This window comes from Herpailurus yagouaroundi, unplaced genomic scaffold (genome assembly GCF_014898765.1).
Source record: "Herpailurus yagouaroundi ecotype Mexico unplaced genomic scaffold, PumYag 308, whole genome shotgun sequence".
Classification (NCBI taxonomy): domain Eukaryota; kingdom Metazoa; phylum Chordata; class Mammalia; order Carnivora; family Felidae; genus Herpailurus; species Herpailurus yagouaroundi.
In genome coordinates, this window is record NW_024412525.1 from 1,540,238 (window position 1) to 1,561,298 (window position 21,061).

The 21,061-nt window shown below is 42.8% G+C and overlaps 1 long non-coding RNA gene across 1 annotated transcript; it reads right to left on the reverse strand.

Annotated features, from left to right (window-relative positions):
* Nucleotides 1-204: 204 nt before the first annotated feature.
* Nucleotides 205-5,868, reverse strand: LOC121021688 (uncharacterized). The gene is made up of 3 exons (XR_005786654.1): nt 5,466-5,868; nt 4,406-4,525; nt 205-2,221 (listed from the first exon to the last, which is right to left on the reverse strand). It is a non-coding gene; the product is annotated as an uncharacterized LOC121021688 (long non-coding RNA).
* Nucleotides 5,869-21,061: the final 15,193 nt, after the last annotated feature.

The following is a 21,061-nucleotide window of genomic DNA, read 5'->3' on the forward strand; positions in this document are numbered from 1 at the left end:
TGCACTAAGACCAGATCCTACCCTAAATTCATGTTGTTGTTATGTATGCCTAAAGCAAAAAAGAGCTGCAGAGTATTTTCTCCAGCAACACCTTATTTTTTATTGGTAGGTTTTAATCTGGTACATTTTTGGGGTCACCGAATTCTGATTTGCCTTAGAATGCCCGATTAGACCATCCTGTAAAGGAGAAAAGAGCGTGAGCCATCGTTCTGTGCTGAAATTTATTGAAGGTATTTATGAAGAGGGTGATCTTGAGGAATGCAAGCTTTTAAAATCCAAGAACAGCGGCAAAAATAAATTAATCAGGAATTCATCACTAATTTATACATGAATCACTTACAAGAAAGGTAAAATGGTTCAGTAAATTATGGATTTACAAATAAACTTGATTCTAGGTCCTTGGCAAATACTTGGATTGCAATATAGATCCATTTTTCCTAAAAACAGTTTCCACTTCAGAGAGAAGGGACATTTAAAAACCAAATACCCTCCATGAAAATTTGAGGGGAACTCTTTTGTGGTAACGAAAGGCTTCAGTGGCAATAGTTCATAGGATTCATCTGCTTTCCACAAACTCAGGGGTGGGACCCGTCTATCGTGCTTCCAACTCATTCTCATGAATTCTAAATTGTCAACACCTAAGGTTAATGATACCTGTCTTTTTGGTGTCATAAACAGTTAGGGCGGTTTAGCAAGAGATAAATCATCCCAAACAGAGAGTTGTGCTATTGTTCTCTTCAAACAAAGGAAAAAGCTTAATTCTATATAAATCTTAAACACTATTACAAGAGAACAGACTTATTTTTTTTTTCTTTTACACTCAGATGCAATTCTTAGTCTACAACACATTTCTTTCTGGATCCACAACACCTATTTTTTAGAAGTTTGTAGAGTAATAATGAAGAGTTTCTATGCATGATGGATCACTCTAATCTCCAAAATATGCACTGATTTTTTTTTTTTAGGATGGCACAGTAGGAAAGTCAACCATCCTTTTGATTATTAGATAACCAGTGCCTTGATCTGAAACACCCTCCATTCAATTGAGGATGATACTTTTAGCTGCTAAATAAATACGCAGTGATGAGATGGGCGGGGCTGCGGGGTGCAGGAATGAGAACATTACCAGGAACCAGCACGTTCATCATGCAATAACTACATATGAACAAAAACTTCTTTTAATGAAAAATATTAAAGAAAGTGCGAACTACTTTTTTCGCCTATCCAAACCTTAAGTAATTTACTTCTTTCTAGAAAATATTCCTTATATGATTCAAGAAGCATGCTACCAATTTTAGAATGCAGAGTCATCAATGCTATAATGTAAAGTCAGAAATATTTTGTAGTACACACTTTTAATACACATGAAGTGCATATTAAATATAATATCTGTATAACAAACATGTCAGGTACTGCATTAGATTCATTTAAAATAAAATAAGGCCAAGAGCTTAGCAACATAATAACACAACGTGCTCAGGGATAACTTTACAATTTGAATAGAGAATGTCCTTGAGTTAGGAACAATTGTGACACAGCAGGAGATGGTGACAATAGTCAGTCACATTACAAATATGTGTGAAAAATATATCACACCCTAGGAATTTACCAAAATAGCAAGTGAAAGTGTACCTATGATGAGATAAATGGTTTTTCCCCTACTAATCCTCCACTCTGCTCCTCCTGCCACACACACACACACACACACACACGCACACACACACACACTTTCTGTGATTCTCTTTATTATCAATCAGGATGGCACACATCCTTAACCAGCTTGGACTAGTGGTGTGGCTCTTCCCCTTGCTCTAACCTTCTGCACACACACTGACGTGCGAACTTGGCCACACACATGGCACAAATTCTTCCATTTCACGTCTTTCGCTTAAATGTTTTCGTCCTTGCCAGGTGTTGTGACAAAAAGGTTATTTGCTGCCTAATCTTAGCCAGCAAACAAAACCCATCTCTTTGGGTGGCTGCCTAAGCCTGTATTGCTGGGTTCACACGTTTTTGTGTTTCGGGACAACATAAATCAAAGGGTGTCAGAGACAGCCCTACCAACTCATGTTGCAGACAGGCAAGCAAAGTTCCAGAGCAGTGACATGTGCCCAGAACCACAGAGCGGGCCAGTGGCGAGGCTGGATTGGAATCCAGGGCTTTGTATGTGTCCTGCTTCGCCCAATCTTCTTTTTGTTACCTCTGGCTCTAAGGAGTTGGCCTGGGAGGAAAGTAGCAGTCATGAGGTTTTAACAGATTTCCTTCCCAGGGCACAAAATGCCCACCCAGTGAATATCCAGCATGGCAGTTTTACAGTGGAGCTTGGCCGGTCCAGGATACAAATGTGCCTCAAGCAGCTGGAGTCTTCCTGAGTTTTACTTCTTCTCTCTATCTCTCAACTTCTGGTTGTGTTATATAAAAAGCAGACCAGTAACTATTGCATTATATTCTGCAGTGACTCAACAGCAACACTTGGCCATTCAGTCCACAAATTGTATCGGGCCCCAGCACTGCGAGGTGCTGGGGTAAGACCCAGGATGCCAACCACTGGCTTAGGCAGAGAAGAAAACAGACTGCCAATCAATCTGCCAGGGATCAATTGCTATGGAAGTGGGGCACCTCACCCAGGTTGGCGGTCCAGTGAGGCCTCCTGGAGGGAGTGCTGAACTAACAGATCTGAAGGGTGGGTGGGAATCAGCCTCAGAACATTACTACAAATAGTAAAAATATTCTCTCGTGTTTATCACCTCATTTTATTCTTATGATAACACTCCTGAGAGGTGAGCAAGGCAGATGTTGATTTCACTTAAAAACAAAAACAAAAACAAAACACCTGGGCTAAAGAGAACAATGGGCTTTCGGCTGGCCAGTAGTAGAGCTGGATGGGAAGCAGGATGCCTGATGAGCTCCAGGAGAGTGTTCTTTCCTCAAGGCTACATCCAGAAGCACCAGGAGAGCTGGAGCTCTCCCCATTACTTCCCCCCGTAACACAGCAGGGTGAGGGTCCACCTCCACCTCTGGAGCCCGCTTTCCCTTCATCTTGGTCTACTTGGGTAGATGGCACCCTAGTTGGTGCAGAGCAGCTGATTTACAGACAAATAGTCCTGCCAGGCCACAGAGAAGGCCACCTTGCATCCGAAGGACCCCAGGCCAGGATCTCAGGGCCCGCAAGGCACCCCCGGAGAACAGCCTGCAAACTAGAATGGCCCACCAGCTCAGGACCCTGCCCTGAGCCACTTCTGGTGGCCTCTCCCACCCTGAATGCTCATGTAAGCAAGCCCACTTTGCTTTCCTGTCCCCTCTGCAAACACACACACACACACACACACACACACACACACACACACACTCTTAGACTTCACCCTGCTTCCCATCTCTTGTGGTGATTGTAAGCCACTCCACAGTCATCCTCCGGACCAGGAATTACCCCCAGCATTTCCAGAAACTAGAAGGCACTGTCTATGCTGAGAGGCGACAAATGTTGTTCACTTCAGGCCTAGGGGAATATTCTTGTATTTTTTTTTTTATTTGGGTCTTTCAACCAGTAAGCCTGATGCTTTTGTTTTCCATGTGTGTCGTGGTAAAATACTCATTATCAAAATTTCTTCCTGCGTTATGGACTGTTTATCCTTCTGCCTCTTTTATAGTTTTCTGCATTTTCCAGAATTTCTATGATGAAGATGTTTTACTTTCAAAATCATAGGGAAAAAGTTCAAAATGTTCAAGTATTCCCACATAGGAATATAGAATTACTAAGACTTTTCCCTGAGTGGTAGAACTATGGGTGATTGTTTTTTCTTTATTCCATTAGAATTCACGTGGATTGCTCTTGGACTTGTACACTCAGGTCAGTCATAGACAATTTTTGAGTGATGAAGAGCAACTTCGAAATAGTAAGTAGAATGAATCTTATAGGGTGAAAACATTTTTGGAAAACCCATTAAAAACAAAGATGGGGGCACCTGTTGGTAGAGCACGTGACTCTTGATCTCAGGGTTGTGAGGCCAAGTCCCACATTGGGTGTAGAGATTACTTAAAAATAATAAAATATTTTGTTTTTAAAAAAAAGCAAAGATAGAAAAAAAACCCACATGGAAATGGTGCCCACCTCTGCTGCCAGTCTCTACCTTCATCTGAGGTTGGTAACCCATGGACTCCAGCCATCATGGGCCATGTCTTTAAGGTCCCACACTATTGTCTGCATTACGTATACAGAGGCAGAGCTTACTGCTCCTGAAATGGTAGCAGAAACATAGGTAACAAGGACTGTGCTGTGTCAAAATGTATCTGTCTATATTCCCACTGGTTTATTTCAGGCTGTGTAGACCACTAAGGATTTTCCGTAGTTGAGAGAGCCAGAAACAGAGAGGGAGAGAGAAATTATGGGCGAATTGTGGCACCATACCATTAAGTTGCAGAGATAGTTGCTGCTAGTGTACAATGACTACTTTTCATATGATTTTCACTTTTCATCTTCTTGTAAAATGCTCTGAATTTACTGCTGAGCCTGTGTACTGCTACTCTCCTAAAGAGAAAATTACTTCTTTTAGAGGATCTGCTTGCACAAGCGTAAAATCTTTGCAGCTCTCGGAGCAGCAAGAGAACCCCATCAGACTTTGATATGCTGAGTTGGCTTTTTGGAGTTACCTGTTCCACGGAACTTTGGACAAGGGTTTTTTCCAGCATGTTGCTTTCTTTATATTCGTGTCCACTCACATCCTCAAGTGTCTTAATGAGTACCTCCTAAATGCAGTTGACCTTACCAGATGCTGTGAGGGACACACAGATGACAAGCACAGGGTCCTTGCTATAGAGAGGCTCGTCATCTCACAGGGGATATGGCAGAGAAAAGCTACCGATGAGCTGAGGGGAGGACATTCCAGGCAGAAGGAAGGACAAGTGCAAAGACCCTGAGGAGAAAATGAGCACGAAGTCCAAAGTGCTAGAAAGAGGAGGAGAGACATGAGAGTGGAGAGATGGGAACAGGTGAGGTCTTGTAAGATCGAGGGGCTTGAATTTGATTCCAAGTCTGATGAGAAGCCATTTGAAATCCTTGAGCAAAGGAATGATGACGTCTGACCTTTTTTTTTTTTTTTTTTTTTTTTTAATGATCCCTCCAACCTTGAGAAGGATAGGTCACACGGGACTAAGAACAGAGGCAGGGAGACCAGGTAGGTCTGCAAAGGTGTAGGCTGGGAAAGATGGTGACCCGGACTAGAGTGGCAGTGCGAAGGGCACTGAGACTCATGGAAACAGAAGTCAGAGAGCCCAGAGGACCAAGCTGCTAACTCTACAATAGGGCCCTGAATTATTACGAGGTGCTCAGAAGGGGCCCTGTAAATACGTATTGGATGAATATATGGCTGGATAAAGAGAATCACTCCCTAGAATGACCCCCAGATTGGAGATCAGGAAACTCATTCTGGGCTCACGGGTCTCTGAGAGGCCATAGCGATTAGACTTACCTAGTCTAGCTCCACCAGACACTCTTTTCTTCCCCCTCAAGATTCTCATGGGTCCCAACAGATGTGCTCCGTGGTCCCAAAATAGAATAGCTTCTGATAAAAGGAGAGCACTAAGGAGGCAAATTAATATCACAGTCAAAATCCCCTATTCACTAGCATCCTTTAGAAGCAGCTATAATGGGGCTCTGATGTGCCTCTGAAAAGATCATTTAAAGATCATCACGGTAGTTGTTTGTCTTAAAAATGTCTGTTGAAATATAAAATCTGTAGGGCTGCATCAGTGGTTCTCAGCCCTGGCTGCATATACAAAGTACCCGGGGACCTTTTAAAATATACTTGCACCCAGGCCCCCACTCCAGACAGATCCCATCAGAATGTCTGGCATGAGGCCCCGGCATCCATAGTTTTTAAAAGCTCCCAGGTGATTCTCATGTGAGTCAGAAGCACTGCCGTAGGTGAGGTGAGTCACTTTCCTATCTGCCCTTCACCACAGGACATGAGCAATCCTGTGGATGGGCTACAGCCGATGACACAATGTGCAGCCTTCTTCACAGAGCTGAGACACACACGCTTCCTCTCCAGCACTTGGAAGAATTATTCACAAAGCTTGTAAAACAGATACATTAATCAACTCGAGGCTTAGCAGTGGGCAGCCTCAAATAGACAACCCAACCCTCTGTTACTCCTGCCTCCATTGTCCCCTTCCTCCCTCCCTTCCTTCCTTCCTTCCTTCCTTCCTTCCTTCCTTCCTCTCTCTCTTTCTCCCCCTCCCTCCCCTCCTTCCTTCCTTTCCTTCCTTCTTTCTTTTTCCTCCTGCTCTTTCTCTTCTCTTTGTCCTGCTTGTCCTCTCACTTTCTTCCATCAGACCTCCCACACACCTGCCCGTGACACCGTAGGCAGGCCAGCTACCCTGGAGGCTTCAGGTTGCAGACATCAGCTCTCAGGAGAAGGTCTGGATAAAAATCAAAGCTTGTTGAAAAGCCATAGCATATACACAATTCTTGCTTTACTGCTGAATCTGTGCTTCACTGCTTTGAAAACAAGGGTGGAAGTTCTTTAAAAAATTAAATATGGAGCTATCATACGGCCCAGCAAGTCCACTCCTATATATAAATATATATGAGAAATAAAAATATACATCAACACAGACACTGCTATACCAATATACATAGCAGCAATATTCATAAGAACCAAAAAAGTAGAAACAATTCAAATGTCCATCAACATCAATATCAACGATATTCCACTGTATGATTGCACCACATTTTATTTAAGAATGGATATCGTGGAATATCATTCATCCCTAAAAAGAGTAAAGTACTGATTCATGCTGCAACGTGGGTGAATCTTAAAGACATATGCTAAGTGGAAGATGTCAGGAGGAGCCTCCCCGCACAGCATGATTCCACGTACATGAAATGTCCAGAAGAGGCAAATCCATAGGGACGAAAAGAAGACTAGTGATTGTCAGGGCCTGGGGGAGGGAGGAATGGGAAGTGACTGCTCATGAGTACAATTCTTTTGGGGTGATGAAAATGTTCTAAAATCAGTTGTGGTGATGGTTGCACAACTGTGTAAATACACTTTAAAAACCATTGACTTGTGTAATTTAAATGGGTGAATTATATGCCATGTGAATCATATCTGAATAAAACCATTAGAAATAAAAATAACATGTGTACTTCAACAAGAGAACACTACGAATGCTGAAGTGACCATATTTTTTAAAAATCATGTAGACTTTAAGTGAGTGTGTTAGTTGGAATATTACAGTCAGAGCAGTCACCATATAACACAGAGAAATACGACCCATCACTTCCAAAAATGTTTTCCTTAATTATGGAAACATCAGGGACCTTTGCATGTGCTGTTTGGGCATGTTATACGCTATTTCCCCGTCTTGCCCTTCTCCCATTTAATTAATTAATTAATTAATTTATTTATTTATTTATTTTTAATTTTTTTTTAACGTTTATTTATTTTTGAGACAGAGAGAGACAGAGCATGAACGGGGGAGGGTCAGAGAGAGGGAGACACAGAATCCGAAACAGGCTCCAGGCTCCGAGCTGTCAGCACAGAGCCTGACGCGGGGCTTGAACTCACGGACCGTGAGATCATGACCTGAGCCGAAGTCGGCCGCTCAACCGACTGAGCCACCCAGGCGCCCCTCTCCCATTTAATTTAATGGCACCTCTTCCTTGTCAATCATGAAGTTTTCTGTATTTGGCTCACTAATTTTCACAACCTCCACTTACAGGTAGTTGTGGAAGTTATAGCCCTTCTCACCGAAGAGATTAGGATTTTGTGTTTAAAGACCCTGTGTTCAAGTACGGGACCGACCCTTATCCAAATGACATCCCCACCCAATATCTACCCAACATCATACGCTCAGCCCCACATAAAGACCACGAGGGATTTTGTGAGTTGAATAAACTCCACAGTTTTGTAGGATTTCTTCCTCTAAAGAACCCCACAGTGAACCAGCCCTCAGGGGCACCACCAGGTCAGCTCTCCAGAGTCAAGTTTTTTCAAATTGTTCAAAGAGCTTCGTGATCTCCGTCAGTCACTCTGCCTCCAAGCACTCCTGGAACTGAGAGTTTTTAGACTAGCCCTCAGTTTCTCCTCAGATTTCTTTCTCACCATAGTCCCCCATCATCCTCTCCCAAAACCATCCCCTAAGAGGTTTTCAGGAACCAGCTTCTCGTCCAAGCACCTCACAGAGATTCGGTCAGTGAAGCTTCACCCCACCCTGAGGTAGTTCATATTATTACCATCTCCATTTTATGAAGTGAAAATTGAGGCACCTAGAGATGAAGTCATCTTCCAAGGCTGCACATGAAGGAAAGGTGGATTAAAGACTCAAAGCACACATTTTAACGCTGTGCCTCCCATCATGACCTCCCCTCCCGCGTGGTGAGAGCTTACCATGTGCCAGGCACTGTGGCATTGACAACACTCACCTCCGATGTTTCCACTGGAAATAGCAAAACTTAAGTGAAGGAGACGGCCTAACACAGCCAACCCCATTGTGCTTGGTCATGGGGATCTGGAAATACCCATTTATTTGCAGAATATTTAGTAGACACGATGTCTATGGCTCTAGGATCTGGGTATTGCTCTAGGAACTAGGAATACATACAATAAAACAAGAACCCGTGCACTCATAGAACTTCTCTCCTCGTGAGATGAGACAGACAATGAAAATAGTAAATAAATGATGTGGTGTATTAGAAGGTGCGTGCTATTTTATAATATATCTAATGAGAGTAAAAAAAAAAAAGAAATTTTAAAACAAGGAGGTACACGCTATTTTAAAGTCGGGGCGGAGGGGAGGTCATGCCAGTGCATGTAGAGGGAGGGGTTGCACAGTCAGAGCGGGTCTCATGGAGAAGGTGACATTTGACAGACTGGAAGGGGTACACCCAGGAGCACATCTGGGGAAGAGAGGTCCAGGCGGAGAGGACAGACTGTGCAAACGCTGATGTGGGGCTGCAGTGGCCTGAGAGGTGGGGTGAGTCGTGGGGGATACGGTGTGGGATTCCAGGGGACAAATAAGGTGACAGTGGCTCGACTTTCACTTTGGGAGCTGGGAAGCCGCTGGCATGTTTAAGACTGGGGACTGGCCGTGTCCAGGGATCCCCATATTGAGCATAAACTGAAGTCAACAGGTTAACTGAGACCCTCCCTTTCACCACTAATCCTAGCCCTTACCAGGGAGGGAGGTTGCCAGGCAATTGCACAGCTGCCTCCATCCCCTTTATCTTTACTTTCTATCCCTGAACACCCCCTGGTGGAGGTAAGTAGCCACTTGAAAGAAGCAGAAAAGGAATTTGCCTAATGCGCCGCCCGGGAGAGCCACGCCAGGACACCATGCGGCTACTTCCGCAGCTTTCCTCCTCTTACCCTTCTTAGAGCCTCTGCTGTGAGCATCTTATTCATTTTTTAATTCTTCACAGTGCTGCGCACATCGCAAGGATTCCCATAAATGTGGGTTGATTGAGTGAATGAATAAATGAATAAACACATGGGGGCATCTGTTACCGAGGAGAGAAAGTTACCAGTTAATAACTGTCAGTGAAGGGCAGAATGAGTAGTGCTTGTTGACTAACTTGTTAAAGTTCAGGACGCTTTTGTGGAATGCTCTGCACTTTGTCTGCAGGTTTCTGACCCAGATGAGTCTGATCAGATCAAGAAAGTTGCAATACCCTGGTTGATTTACAATACGGTAGAGCAACAGAGTTGATGTGTTTTCAAATTATATCCCTAGTGAGCAGTTTTTGTTTGAAAGTAATATGAATGTACACTCTTATTGCAGAAATTTGGGGAGAAGTGTTCTTTATTTAAAAACTGTCAGGGCGCCTGGGTGGCTCAGTCGGTTAAGCGTCCGACTTCAGCTCAGGTCACGATCTCGCGGTTCGTGAGTTCGAGCCCCGCGTCGGGCTCTGGGCTGATGGCTCAGAGCCTGGAGCCTGTTTCCGATTCTGTGTCTCCCTCTCTCTCTGCCCCTCCCCCGTTGATGCTCTGTCTCTCTCTGTCTCAAAAATAAATAAAGGTTAAAAAAAAACAAAAACAAAAAAACTGTCTTCACACCAGCACATAACTTAGCTATTTATTAAACTTTGTTGACAGTTCTCTGGAGTTGTGTACTTTATTTATATTTAAAATTATCAAATGCAAACCAGGGGGTAAGTAAATATTCAGAGAGTTACAGAAATACGTTTCTAATACAGTATATATACCTACCTACATATATACTCATATTCAAGCACACATGCGCCTATAGGAAATAGAAATGCATTTTTTTCTTGCAAATTACTGGTATGTTTAAAGTTCAAAGTTGATTGACACATGCTTTCACTTAATGAAGGTAATTACAAAGAATAACAACTCCAAACAGATCTGTTCAGTGTAACAATCTTGTCCTGCCGCGTAGATTACATTGAGAGCTGTCAGATGGGTAGTTTTGCCACCAATCATGCATCAGCACATTTGTAAGACAAGAAACAGATTAATAAGCACCAACACTTTCCTCTAAACACTTGTTGAAAAGAATAAAAGCTGCTGGCTCTGAAGGAAATGATACGATGGTGGATGCCTTCTCTATCTAGCGTCAGGAAGACAGCATCATACAGATCCCCTTTTACTAGCGCTGTTTTGCCTAATATCGCGCATGTACCACTGCTTTCGCTAAAAAAAAAAAATCTCTGCTGAACCTGTTGGGTAAGTCACAGCCCAAACAAAGCTTATTTCTGCCTCAGATAGTTAGCACTTGTTGAGGACCTACTATCTGGCAAAGACAAGGTTAGCTAAAAATCAGGTGGTATTGGGGATGATGGATCATATATTTAGATGTAGATCGTTACCCAGGCCTCATTTGAGAAAAACATGAATACATATGGAAAAGGTCTGTGATTACAATTACACCATTCTAACTTTCAAACACCGGGATTATGAAAGAGAGTTCCACTGTATTTAGTTTTACCCTGCCAAACATGTTGGGTAAATGAGTCCTGTACCTAAAATACCAGAGTGGATTTTCTGCTTGACTTTTCACTACCACGTATAAATAGTAGGTAAAAGAAAATGCATAGACAAAGAGCATTGAAACAATCAAATTGTATATAACATGAACGCTGTTACTATATCATAATTGTGGGGCCTTTTATTCCAAAGCTGGTTAGGATTTAGGGTCATGTTTTTTATAGCAAGGGGGCATAGAATTATAGCCAGTCAGTTATATGATCTCAGCCTAGTCATTAATGTAACGTGACTGTGTTTGCTTTTGTGTAATGACACAAGGCATTACAAGACATTGCTGACATCCCAGATAATGGCAAAATAAATAAATAGTAGTAGAAGTTGCAGACAAAAGGTCTTCAGTCACATTGCTTTCAGGAATATGCATTTTATATCTAAAAATAAAGAGAAACTTTTTGTCCCATATTTAGAAGTTGAAAAGATGTATATTTAAGAAATTAACTTTCTCCCATGGAAAACACATTTCCATAATCCTGTTTTAATGAGAGATTTGGTTTATGGGTCTTCCAATGTCTCTCAGAAAAATTACCTGCTAGCTTTGTGTAAAGGAGCCTTGGGAGGAGTGTGGAGGTCCGAGTTGCCTTTAGTAATGTCTTATTTTAATAGCATGAAACCCAACCGACAAGAGTTTCTTCAAAAGTGTTTTGAGGGGTGCCTGGGTGGCGCAGTCGGTTAAGCGTCCGACTTCAGCCAGGTCACGATCTCGCAGTCCGTGAGTTCGAGCCCCGCGTCGGGCTCTGGGCTGATGGCTCGGAGCCTGGAGCCTGTTTCCGATGCTGTGTCTTCCTCTCTCTCTGCCCCTCCCCCGTTCATGCTCTGTTTCTCTCTGTCCCAAAAATAAATTAAAAAAAAAAAAAAAAAAGTGTTTTGATTTTTTTGTTTTGCTCATATTTCTGAAACTGCTCCAGGAAGGATCAAGAATTCTAAATGCCTTTCAGTGCTCACTGTACTGTTCTCATTATTTACTTGGAGACCACTTATTGAGACATATTTAGATGACGTAATAACAAATATTGTTAAATCATCTCATTCTGTTTCTGACTTCAAGGATACAACTTACTTTTTCAGAATGAACAAGTCTGCATTGCGGGATGCAGCCTTTGAGACGCTGACCAAAACAGTCACCTGAGTCTGAAAATCCAGGTTTTGCATTTGAGAATCATAGACTTACAGACCACAAGAGCTAGAAGAGATCACGGGCTCCCAGGTGGCTCAGTCAGTTAAGTGTCCAACTCTTGATTTTTGGCTCAGGTCATGATCTCACGGTTGGTGGGATCAAGCCCCACATCGGGCTCTGTGCTGACAGCACAGAGCCTGCTTCAGACCCAGCTCTACCTCTCTCTCTCTGCCATTGGCTCTCTCTATCTCTCTATCAAGATAAACAAACATTAAAAAAAAAAACAAAAAAAAAACCAGAAGAGACCTTACAGATTGTCAAGTGTTATCCCTTTTCTTTCTTTTCTTTTTTTTTTTAAGAAAAACAAATGTATTGATATGATGTGGTAGAAAGAAAACAGCCTGAGGACTCAGAAGATGTGGGTCCAGATCTTATTTTAGTTCTCTCATTCATCCACCTCTGTGAGCCTCAGTGTTTCCCTCTTAAAAATGGAAATAGCAATACCAGTCCAGCCAACATGGTAAACGTGCCATGAATTGCTCCTGTCCTTAGTGTCCTCGAAACCCAATGCACGCAGCACATATTGGGGCAAAACGGAGCACTGTTCGCGTGGCCTGCTTTTGGCTTCTCCCTCAGCCAGCCTAAATCATTCTTCAGGACCTAATGGACTGACCCTTTGGAGACTCCCGAAAATGAAAGCATGCCTCTGAATCCCTGTGTTGAGGGTGATTTGAGTGCCTGTTGCTATGTAATAGGTCACTGGATTACTATTATTCCATTACCCATGGAAATAATGCCACATTGCTGCAATGGATGAATTAACTCAGACAGCAAGTCTCACTTGGCAATTCACTCTCTGTGTAAGGGTCTCAGAAGCCCATGTATGGCTCACCCATCAGTCACCTTTATAAAACATTTCAGAAAAAGAAATGATGTACGACATTCCCCTACTAACTGTGCACTTGGCTTTTGCCACTTCGCTAGCTTTCTCTCTCTCTCTCTCCCTCTCTCTCTCCCCAAAGTTAGAATATGTGTATTCCCCTTCGCTCCTGGGGAAGGCAGGGAGGAGGAATTGCTAAAAGGTAATACATGCATCTGACCAAATTCTCAGAGTCAGCTGCTTCTATGGCGTCTTGGCATCTGAGCAAATAATTTGCAGAAATTCCATAGAAAGGAGGTGCTTTAAAGGCTGCCCGGGAGCACCCTGGGGCTGGAAGAGTGAAGAGGCACAGCTGTGACAGCTGGGAGCAGGAGCGGCCACTCTGTTTCCCTGCTTATCATAACGTCATTAATCAACCCCAATCCCAGCAGGGTCCGACCAACCTCACCAACCTCACTCCACGACTCAGAACCTGACTATCAGCCTGGAATCTCCTTGAAGCTGTGTCCTGAGAAGGACATCTCATAGGTACATTACGAAATTCACTTCATTAAAAATATTTAAATTGTGGGGGGAGGGCAATTTAAGGAAGGAAGAATATGATGTTAGCAGATCCCTTCTAAATTCCCATCCCAGGGGCGCCTGGGTGGCGCAGTCGGTTAAGCGTCCGACTTCAGCCAGGTCACGATCTCGCGGTCCGTGAGTTCGAGCCCCGCGTCGGGCTCTGGGCTGATGGCTCAGAGCCTGGAGCCTGTTTCCGATTCTGTGTCTCCCTTTCTCTCTGCCCCTCGCCCGTTCATGCTCTGTCTCTCTCTGTCCCAAAAATAAATAAACGTTGAAAAAAATAAATAAATAAATTCCCATCCCACATAGGTCCTCAACCATTTGCTAAGACGTTTGGATTAGCTCATTGCCCTTGAAATTTGCCACTGCTCAGTGAGACCTACTACTAGATAACCTAGCCACGGTGGGAAAATGCATGCATGTTTCAAATTGAAAAAATACACACCAGAAATACATTATAAAATGTGTAGCTCTTGAAGCTCACTGACTACATCAGACCGCTCTTGGCTTATGCCAGCTGGGAAGGAGAATTCACTGTCTCTGCACCATTGCAGAGATAACATCTTTTGATAGTTCCTAGGGATTTTGCTACAAAGCAGTAGTGATAACAGTCAGCATTTAGTGAGTGTGTACTCTGTGCTCGACACTCAGAGAAAATCAGCTCATTGACAACCACCCTATAAAATATCGTTATTACTATAATTATTTTATGCGCAGATGACATTTTATAGTACATTTTTTTGACTTTTTAGTCGTTTATTTATCCTGAGAGTCACAGAGACAGGACAAATGGGGGAGGAGCAGAGAAAGAGAGGGAGACAGAGAATCCCAAGCAGGCTCCACATTACCGGCACAGAGCCCACTGGAGGGGCTCAAACCTACGAAACCGCAAGATCATGACCCAAGCCGAAACCAAGAGTCGGACGCCCAACCGACTAAGCCACCCAGGCGCCCCTGTAGTACCTTTTTAAGTGTAAGTTTGAGTTCCTGAAATTTTACAATTTGGCTGAAGGGATGAGATCATAACTGAAAATGCAAAAGCCTCTTGGGGGTTAGAACGTAAGTAATTTTATCTCTTATTTATGTGTGCATGAGTTAATCAGACTCTCTATCTAGTAGGGAAACAGAGACGGGGAGGCAGAGCTGACTCCAAAGAGAGCAAAAGGTAGGTGCAGGTCTGGAAACGAGTGAGGCTGGGTAAGCGATGAAGCAGGGTGGGGGGGGGGCGGGGAGCTCCAAGCCCTTCACGCCCACACTCCCCGCCTCACCTCTGGCCAGTCCAGATCTTCCACCTAAGGCTGAGGCAAGATGACTCACTCACCTCCCAGTGAAAGGACAGCTTCCAAAATTTGGGGTTACTTTTTTATTTTTTATTTTTCAGCTTCCAGAATTTTAGAATATTGCAAACTACCTAATATTTTGCTCAGAAAACAGTGGGGCTGACATTTATCGTAAGTTAACTGCCATAAATAAAAGTAGGACGTTGTCTGAAGAAAAAATCTTCATGTTGGTTTGACAAAATCTACATCCTCTCAAAGGTCATGGAAGGGTTATTGGATTTATTCACATGTTGTATATAATGTTGTCTCTGCTGGATAGTAGGTGAAAAATTAAGTGATCACACAAACTTGCATTGTTCTGAGCAGTTACAGGAGGAAAAGAAAAGTCCTGGGAGCTTAGTCTGTGCTGCCTCCATATATTAACGGGACAATGAGAACAGCCCTTTTTTGAGAATAGGATCAAAAAACCCCACGATGGGCTCAGAAAGCCTGGCGTGAAGGGCTTGGAGCCTCCCCTCACTTCATCGCTTACCCAGCCTCACTTGTTTCCAGACCTGCACCTACCTTTTACTCTCTTTGGAGTCAGCTCTGCCTCCCCATCTCTGTCTCCCTACTAGATAGAGAGTCTGATTAACTCATTCACACACAAATATTAGATAAAATTACTTGCACATTGGAGCAGTTTTTAGTATATTAAATAGAGAAATTGTTAGCTGCTAATTTGTCATTGAAACCTTACAAATACTGTATTTCAGCAAATCTAAGGGGCGCCTCGGTGGCTCGATCGGTTAGGTGTCTGACTCTTGATGTCAGCTCAGGTCATGATCTCAGGGTTGGTGAGACCGAGCCCTGAGTTGGGCTCTGCGCTAACATCACAGAGCCTCCTTGGGATTCTCTCTGCCCACCCCCCCCCCCCCACTCTCTCTCTCTTTCTCTCAAAATAAATAAATATTAAAAAGAAAATCTAAGCAGGCATGGTAAAACATCCCATAATTTCATAATTTCGTGTTGTATCCTCAATTGTTTGATGCATTCCGACTCCAGATATGTTACGATGTTATGAGGCCTGCCTCTCAGTCCTCCCCAACAGATGGATATCTCTAAACTGAGAGCATAAAAAAATGGTCAGTCTTTTGTCTTAACTTGAAGTTTGAAGTTATTGGATGCGTATACCTATTTGCCCACCTGGTTGTCACCACGCCCTGGCATCCTTGCCCCTTGATGTGTTTGTCTTTCCAGTCCCTCCACTACAGACCCTCATGATTTCTCATCTATCTGTGTCATAGCTATGTCAAAGCTGTCTATGAAAAGAGCTTTCTAATCAGTCCCCAGGCCCCTCAATGTTAGTCCCTCTGCATATAGCCCAGCGAGCTGAGCATGTTACACTGGCCTTTATAAAGGGCCTTCCTTCTCCAGTTCCAGTCCTTCTGCAAATCCTTCTCCTTGCCTACACCCATCCTTCTCAGACTAAAATAAGAGGACCTCCAGCACGGCAGCACAGTCCTCAAAACCACTGGATGAAAAGAGCACATTTCTCTAAAGCATTCATTTCACACAGCAGTAAGTAGGTTATGCCATTAGTCGTTTTCACTAAAACACACATTATAGAGTAGAATGATAAGTTACATGATTTTTAAAGATAAAATCATTCACAGAGCACCTGAGTGGCTCAGTTGGTTAAGCGTCTGACTTCAGCTCAGATCATGATCTCACAGTTTGTGAGTTCGAGCCCCACGTCGGGCTCTGTGCTGACAGCTCAGAGTCTGGAGCCTGCTTCAGATTCTGTGTGTGTGTGTGTGTGTGTGTGTGTGTGTGTGTGTCTCCCCCTCTGCCACTCTCGCTCTGTCTCTCTCTCAAAAATAAATATTTTTTTTAAAAAAAGATAAAACCGTTCATAAAGACAGCATCATTTCAGATTATCATCCCCTTCTGCTGTTTGAGTACAAAGGTTCCAGAAGCTCTAGCCTACAGGGTTAGCCCAAAGGTCCCACCACCTTTCCTGTCTTATCTCCCTCTCTTTATTCCCGAATGCCAATTCTGTTCCTACCAACATACCTTCTCACCATTTCCCCAAATACCCAGCTTTGCTTTGTTTCTTGTGACAGTCATCTGACTTCAACCGTGGCTTTTCCTCTTGTCTTCTTTCCAAACCTAATGATGCCTTAAAGACCAGGTCAGCTCCCACCTCCTACCTCAGTGCTGCCTTCCGGACCACAGGAGCCCAGCTTTCTGCTTACCCGAAGACATTTACTGAAATACTGTGGATAGGGGTCAGCAATCTACAGCCTGGGGCCAAATACTGCTCTCTGCCCGCTCATAACCACCAGATTTGAACAGTTGCAACAGAGACCACATGGCCTGCAAAACCTACCACATTTTCTGTCTGGCCTTTTTCCGAAAAAGTTTGCTAATACCTAGCCTAGATCCTTATTATGTTTTCTAACACTAAAATTCCATGAGCTTACTATATACTATCTCAATACACAATTATGTTTATGTTTATATATATGCGTATGTGTATATATATATATATGTATATATATATGTGTGTGTGTGTATATATATATATATATATATATATATATATATAAAGTTTGCTAACTTTTAAGTTAATTAACTTTGTATTTCCCACTTCCCAAGTGAGACCACAAGCTCCTTGCAGGCAGAGACCATCTAATTCATCCAACCTCCTCCAGAATGCCTAGATCTGTTCTACCCTTGATGAGTGTGCTCTCTGGCTTCATCTAGCACATTACTAAATGACACACTGTCAAGGCACAGCTTCAGTTAAATATGAAATAAACATGCCTTACTGTTGATAACATGACATGCCCATCAATCATTCAATCATCAAATGCATACGTAGTATCTATGCTGTGCGAGGTCCCAGGCAGTGAGAGAAGAGTCACATAAGAAAATATAAGCCCTTTAGCCCCGCATCAGGCTCTGGGCTGATGGCTCAGAGCCTGGAGCCTGTTTCCGATTCTGTGTCTCCTTCTCTCTCTGCCCCTCCCCCGTTCATGCTCTGTCTCTCTCTGTCCCAAAAATAAATAAAAAAAAAAGAAAAAAGAAAAAAAAAAGAAAATATAAGCCCTTCCTTCCCTGCCAGACATCTCCTCGAGACGAGATCAACACATGGGAAAGAGCAGACAAAGGGAAAGAGCACACACTCAGGGGTGAACCAGTTGTGTGATGCCTAACATTCCAGAGAAAGGAGAAATTAGAGTAGTCTGAAGGCCGAGAGGGAGCATTCGACCCCCTCAATAAAAGTATTCTGTGGGTCCATGAAAGGGAGACTAAGGAATAAAGTTTGATAGCTGGTGTGCAAGGATTATATAAAGCAGTTTCTACCCTGCCAGAGACCTGTCTACAGGAAATACAGTAATTGCAGTGCTTAGTACAATAAGCTAAAATCCTGGGTATGTGCTCCACAGGCAAATAGGAGAGAAATGTTCCCCAGCTCACAATTATGTTTGAGATTTGTATTGATCTGAATATCTATAACTTACCTTTCCTGTAGAACCAAAAAGAATTTGAAGCAGCCTAAAACAAATTTATTCACCAAACAGTCAACAAATATTTATGGGGTGCCCACTTCATGCTACCCTTCTAGGCCCTAGGAATATAGAGGTGACTAAGTCAGGAATAGAGAGGACTAAGTTAGGTCCTGAACTCTGGTCCTTTCAATGGTGAGAGATGGTCAGTAAGTAAACAAGATCAATACAGACCACGATAAATGCTCCGAAGGAAATGAACATGGTGACCCGGTGCAGCGTAACTGACACTGAATGGGGAAAGGTCACCGAGGGCCTCCCCAAGGCCTTCCCCCGAGACCTGAAGGGAACCAACCACGTAAAGAGCTGCATGGGAAGTGCAGAAATGAACCAAGAGAGGACAAAAGCCCCAAGCAGTTTTGACTTTGGTGTGTGTTTGCAGAAAGCGTGTTGTGGTCAGAGTGAATGGTTAGCCGTGAGGCTGGAAAGCTGGTCAGGAGCCAGGCCACAGGGAGCCTGACAGGACATTGTTAGGACTTTGGCTTTGACTCTGTGGGCAAAAGACATGGCAATATAATATAAGCAAAATTAGAAAATCTGGGAAGAGAATATCCAGAGTCAACAGATCTGCTACCTCTAAGGCCTAACAGATGTAATAACTGAGCTTCAAATTTGCTTTCTAACAACCAGAGCCAAAAAGCAGCCTCACGTGGGTTACAAGGTTCTAGTTGTCTGAAAGTTATCTGAAAGGAGAAAGTGTAGCTGTTTCCTTGGGGTGACCAATTGAGTCCTGCCTAGGCACCCGATTCTACAAATGTTTCCCCAGAATCATGTCCTCAGGACCTTGGGGGACAGAATGGTCAGTTTCCCAGAAATCTGTTTTATAGCAAATGAGAACTGGTTTTCACATGGCTTTCTCTGGTTTCAGATGGTTTTCTCTGGTTACTGTGGCTCAGTGGCTGAAATGCAACTCAGTGAGTTCTAAACTCATTCTTTGGTGCCTGTGTCTGGCCTCGTAGTGTTGAAATGATTCAAAATTTTCTAGCGCCATATCTTGGTTTTTAATTGCACATAGATTGACACCAGGCAAAACGTGAAAAAGGCAGTTTGTACTTTATGTCCCTGCCTCCAATATTGCTCTTGGGTCACTGAGAGTGCCCTGGTATGATCTCAGAGCCCTCATTTCTATCTGGTAGGCTGTGTCCTCGGGACCCTGAGCTCCTCCATGATCACTGGTCAGCAGCAAGAAGACTCATAATCTTTGAAACCAGATGAGTCTAACAACATGCCGATGTGTGGTCCTTGGCAAATTACTTACCTTCTAGAGGCTTCCATCTCCCCATTTGGCAAAATTAAATGAAAAAATATATGCAAAGGGCCTGACACTTAGGAGATGACTTCCATGCTCAACCAGTTACATTAGATCAGAAATGAGTGTTAGTTAGCTAAGGAGGAATATTATGCTTTTCCCCAGTTACAAATACATATATTTCTAAAAAGCTTTTTAAATATACATTAAATTATTTTAATTTAAAAAAGAAATTTTGTATTGTTTATTATTTTTGAGAAAGAGACAGAGACAGAGACAGAGAGCAAGCAGGTAAGAGGCAGAGAGAAAGAGAGACACACACAAACAGAATCTGAAGCAGGCTCCAGGCTCTGAGCTCTCAGGACAGAGGGCCACGCATGGCTGGAACTCAACAGACCGCGAGATCATGACCTGAGCCGTAGTCGGCCGCCCAACCGACTGAGCCACCCAGGCGCCCCGAATTATTTTAATTTTGAAAACTCACCTGAGTAGTAAGTGATCATTGAAAGCATGTGTACCAATGTTGAAATGTGTAAAATGAAAAGCGAAAATCTTCCCTCACTACCTCCTTAACTCCCACTCTGCAACATATGAAGAGAAGCTTTACTTAAGTGCCCTTTATTATTCTTAGCACAATAGATTTGTACAACCTGATTAGCAGCTTTTCAGACCTTTTCATAACACGGTATGCGTGTTTGTATTTACACGCTGCATGTATTAATATTGTTCTCCAATGTACTTCTTTCTCACTAACATAGTAATCTCTCCTTTTTGTTCATACAAATCTACCTCATTTATAATTGCCTTATAATATTCCATATTCCATTTATCTATGCATTCATGTAACAAATATATATCAAGTACCTATGATATAATAATTGTCTATACTTTTTTTACTATTATAATAAATACTTTTATACATATATTTTTATATACTGTGTGTGATTATTTCTAGAGGATAGATTCCAAAAAATGGAATTTCTGGGTTTATGTGCATCTATTCTAAATTTTGACAGGCATCAACAAATTGCCTTCCAAAAAAGGAGGTGTCATTTCGTACCCCGGCCACCATTTTATGACCAAGCCAATTTCCCAACGTTATCTTGGTCTAATATGTCTTTCCCTGGTCACTAGTGAAAATAAGCTTTTTCCATATGTTTATTAACCAATTTTATGAATTATTCTGTGAAGTTCTTTTCATGTTTTTGACCCATTTTCTAGAAGGAGTTTTAAGCAGCCTCTAATCTTATCAATTGCAAGTTGGTTTGGAGTTAGCATGTCCATGTAACACACAAAGTCAACTGCCTATGTTTGGGGCTGACCTAAGTCTACACCTAAGTGAGGTATACCATTAGGTTTCTGAAAAGTGGGGAGTTATTTTATCCATATCTGATTATCTTATTAGAACAAGAGG